Below are 4,867 nucleotides of genomic sequence, written 5' to 3' on the forward strand. Positions count from 1 at the left end.
TGGGGGTGTCCCATACACTGAAAAATATGATATATTTACAGGAGAAACAGCTTCAAGCATGAACCTGGTGCTGGAATATGCATACAAACATCAGTCTACATGGCTGGTTGAGGAGGAGAGAGAGAGGGAGAGAGAGAGAGAGAGAGAGAGAGAGAGAAGGAACAGGAAATACTTCTTTGAGTCTTCCTGCTCAAGGGTGTGGTTTTTGAACCAGCTGTAAAGCCACCTCATAGGGACATGGGTGGCGATGTGGTCTAAACCACTGAGCCTCTTGGGTTTGCTGATCAAAAGGCTGGCGGTTTGAATCCACGCTCTACCCCAACTTCTGCCAACCCAGCAATTCGAAAGCACACCAGTGCAAGTAGATAAATAGGTACCGCTGTGGCGGGAAGGTTAACGGCATTTCCATGAGCTCTGGCTTCCGTCATGGTGTTCTCTTGCGCCAGAAGTGGTTTAGTCATGCTGGCCACATCACCCAAAAAGCTGTCTGTAGACAAACGTTGGCTCTCTTGACGTAAAGCGAGATGAGCGCCACACCCCATAATCGCCTTTGACTGGACTTAACCATCCAGGGTTCCTTTACTTTAAAGCCACCTCACAGCATTATCATCTAATCTGTATTCAATCCATTTGCTAATCAAAATATAATGGGGAACTTTGTCAAATACTTTGCTGAAATCAAGATAAATTAGGTCCAAAGCGTTCCCACAGTCCACTAAACTAGTAACCTCACACACCCACACACCCAAAACAGATTAGTCTGGAAGAATCTGACAAGTCCACGCTGGCTTCTGCTAGTCATCGAAATGCTTAGAAATTAATTCCCTTAGAATTGTTCCTAGTAGTTTTCCTGGTTCTTTATAAAGAATTTGGATATCATCAACATTCACCTGCCTCCAGCCCTGTCACACCTCACCTCACCTCCCTTTGTCGTATATATTGCTTGGGCTACTGCTGCTGGTTCCTTTGACAAACAAGACCTGGCTCTCTCTTCCCCCCTCCCCTCTTGCTTCTGGCACAGACTCCTGTGAACAGCTGACAGCAGCTGTTTCGATAAGCTGGTCCCAGCTACATCCCTGGGAGGCCTCAGTCCTGCCAGGTATTTTGATGAGCCAGGCACCCTGTTGGTTGGTTGGTTGGTCGGTCGGTTGGTTGCTTTATTTATTTTTAGAGATAGATAGATATAGATAGATAGATGATAGATGATAGATAGATAGATAGATAGATAGATAGATAGATAGATAGATAGATAGATGATAGCTAGCTAGCTAGCTAGATGATGATAGATAGATATATAGATAGATAGATATAGATAGATAGATAGATAGATAGATAGATGATAGATAGATAGATAGATAGATAGATAGATAGATAGATAGATAGATAGATGATGATAGATAGATATATAGATAGATAGATATAGATAGATAGATGATAGATAGATAGATAGAAAGATAGATAGATAGATAGATAGATAGATAGATAGATAGATAGAAAGATAGATAGATAGATAGATAGATAGATATAAATTGGCAGGCTCCTTTTCACCACAGACGTGGTCCCAAAGCGGTTTCCGACACAAAATAAAACACAGTGCTTACAACAAAATGACAGCTAAAATTCAGATTAGGAGCAACAGTTCATAATGCAAACATCTCCCAACTCCACACCAGGCACAGCCAAGATGTGTTAATTACGTAACAAAAGCTCATCGGTGACGTAGTCATCTATACTGCCAAGAGGAGAGAGAGTTCCACAGCCAGAGCACAGTTACTGAGAAGGTGCTATCCTGCATCCCCACACAAGAAGCAACATTTGCCAGTGGGGCAACAATAAGGGCCCTTCTGCCGATCTAAGAGCCTGATATGGAGGAAAGGTTCTCCATAAGATGCCTGTCTCAATGGTAGGGGGTGGTTATATATTTTAATCTGTGTTCGACCAGCTAGGTTGTGACTTTTGTGCCAGTGGTCATCCAGCCTGCTTCATTGCCTCAAGCTTACTGGAAAAACCAGGGTGCACTCTGAGCTCTGCACCATCGGAGAAGGTATTTCATGATACCTGTTAATAGCCCTTTCCATCTCACCATTCCAGGTAGTGAGACGAGGGCTTCAAAAGAAGTGCCATCCATGTAACCTGAATTTCCCCGAGCATTCAGGAATCATTGGGATTCCATAACTCTCTTTAGGAACACCATCTTAGTTGAAGGGTGCATCTTACACAAGCCAGAGTTGATACCTGATATACTTTACTGCACCCTGTAAGAATGACTAGAAATAGAAATTACCCATATTTCTCTCCTTGGTTGGGAATTCTCAGCCTTAAGAAGCAAAGAACCAGCTGTTTGGGTTGGTTTGAGTGAAAAGCACTACATATGAAAGTGTCTAAAATGGTATCCTTAATCTCTAAAACTAGGGTCAGCTTTTGCTACCCATCCCTTACCTTTTAGCATTTTGCTTTCTAATAGTTGCTTTCCGGAGCAAAAATCTTGTATATATGACATACGCCAGCATGTACTATGAAATGGCCAAGTGTTCTGAGGATGTCAGAAACTATTCTGAGTGGGCAGTTAAGACAAGTGTTGACTAGCATACTTACCCTCTGATCAACTTTCCCTATTAGTAACATCCTAAACAAGGATTACAAGGGACGCGGGTGTTGCTGTGGTCTAAACCACAGAGCCAAGGGCTTGCTGATCAGAAGGTCAGCGGTTCAAATCCCCACGAGGGGGTGAGCTCCCGTTGCTCGGTCCCAGCTCCTGCCCACCTAGCACTTCAAAAGCACGTCAAAGTCCAAGTAGATAAATAGCTACCGCTCTGGCGGGAAGGTAAACGGCGTTTCCGTGCGCTGCTCTGGTTCGCCAGAAGCGGCTTTGTCATGCTGGCCACATGACCCGGAAGCTGTATGCCGGCTCCCTTGGCCTATAGAGTGAGATGAGCGCACAACCCCAGAGTCATCCGCAAATGGACCTAATGGTCAGGGGTCCCTTTACCTTTAACTCTTTAAACAAGGATTAGACATTGTCTGTCTGTCTATCATCCATTATTAAACTCTGACTTCCCACTCCATAATAAAATTGTGCTTAAATCAAAATGACTAAGGCTGAGGACAGTGATTAGAATTCTAGATTTGGACTCCATCCCCACTTAGTCATGAAGTTCACCTTAGTCATAAAGTTCACCTTAGGGTCAGCCACTCAAATGCTGAGACATTTGGGTGGGATATTTTTCTTTGTGAGATGGTGAGCAACCTAGAAAGAGGGGAAATCAGACCCTTGAGAAAAAAATTCCCCTTAGCAAGACTCACCTTCAGGGAGAAACATACCAGGCAATGGCACCATTGGGTCACACACAGCATTTCAAAATAATTAAAACACGATGGCAGAAAAAGCGGTTGCTCCAAGTGTCATTGAGCATGGCATGGAAATGTAATGTTTAGAACAAGATTCCTGTGTGACAAATCTCACATATTCACATCCTTAGGACACCCAGGAAACTCATGAGCAAAGATAGGAAGGGCTTTCTTTGTGTGATTCCACAATTATTTTCATATTGTAGTAACAAGGATGAGGTGCAAAATCATGAACTGCAAACTGAGAAGTACTGAATTACTAATGCAGCATGCCATGCATTAGAGTCAATGACAAAATTGCCATTGGATTCTCATTGCTAAGTATTACCAAATCCATTATCAAATTATACACGGAGGCTTGTGGGCTGCATTAACTGCAGGATCCCCTTTAGTTTTTCAGCTCTGTTGAGGCTGTCTGCCTAGGAGGGTGCATTGAACAGACTTTGAGAATATCTGCATTCCTGTTAACAGGGAACTTTTGGACATTCTCTCAGTCGATAGGCAGTGTGCATTCTCTCTTATGTGATGAGACTCTATAAAAACAGCCAAAATGACAGTGCAGCCTTTAGTTCATGGGTTCCTTGGCTCTGGGTCCCATTGGTTGCCCTGCCCCACTGACCATCACTCGTACCATTTCAGCTCATCCTCCATAGTGCATTTGCTCCAGATTTCCTGATGGAATAGCACTCTCTTAATCAAAACTTACATTCAAACCTCTCCTCTTGCAGAGTATTTTTCATTTAACCTTTATTTTACAGTCTCTTTAATCATCTACCACACCTGCAAACCAGATTGGCTTCAATGATAAATAAGCAGATCTGCAGACTCCTCCAAATTCCTGAAGAACACAAGCTCCCGAGCACAGCTCTGGGAGATTTGTTTTCTTCTCCGTGCACAAAGCAGGCGTACAGCATGAGAACTGGGACAATATAGGGTGAAATGGGAGAAACAATTGAAAATCCATTCAAAATTTTATGCTTGCAGAAGGAAAAAGCAGCAGCAAAGGTGGAAGGTTGGTTTTCTGTTTCGGTTAATTTGGCCTAACCATGGACCTGATGAAAAGCTGATGAATGAGATTGATTCCAACCCAAGATTATGTATAGCACAGTGTGTGTGTGTGTGTGTGTGTGTGTGTGTTTGTTTGTTGCTCTCTAGTAGGTATATGGGACGCAGGTGGCGCTGTGGATTAAACCACAGAGCCTAGGACTTGCCGATCAGAAGGTCGGCAGTTCGAATCCCCGCGACGGAGTGAGCTCCCGTTGCTCGGTCCCTGCTCCTGCCAACCTAGCAGTTTGAAAGCACGTCAAAGTGCAAGTAGATCAATAGGTACCGCTCTGGCAGGAAGGTAAACGGCGTTTCTGTGCGCTGCTCTGGTTCGCCAGAAGCGGCTTAGTCATGCTGGCCACATGACCCAGAAGCTGTACGCTGGCTCCCTCAGCCAATAAAGCGAGATGAGTGCCGCAACCCCAGAGTCAGCCACGACTGGACCTAATGGTCAGGGGTCCCTTTACCTTTACCT

This window comes from Podarcis cretensis (assembly GCF_951804945.1).
Source record: "Podarcis cretensis genome assembly, chromosome: 6".
Taxonomy (NCBI): domain Eukaryota; kingdom Metazoa; phylum Chordata; class Lepidosauria; order Squamata; family Lacertidae; genus Podarcis; species Podarcis cretensis.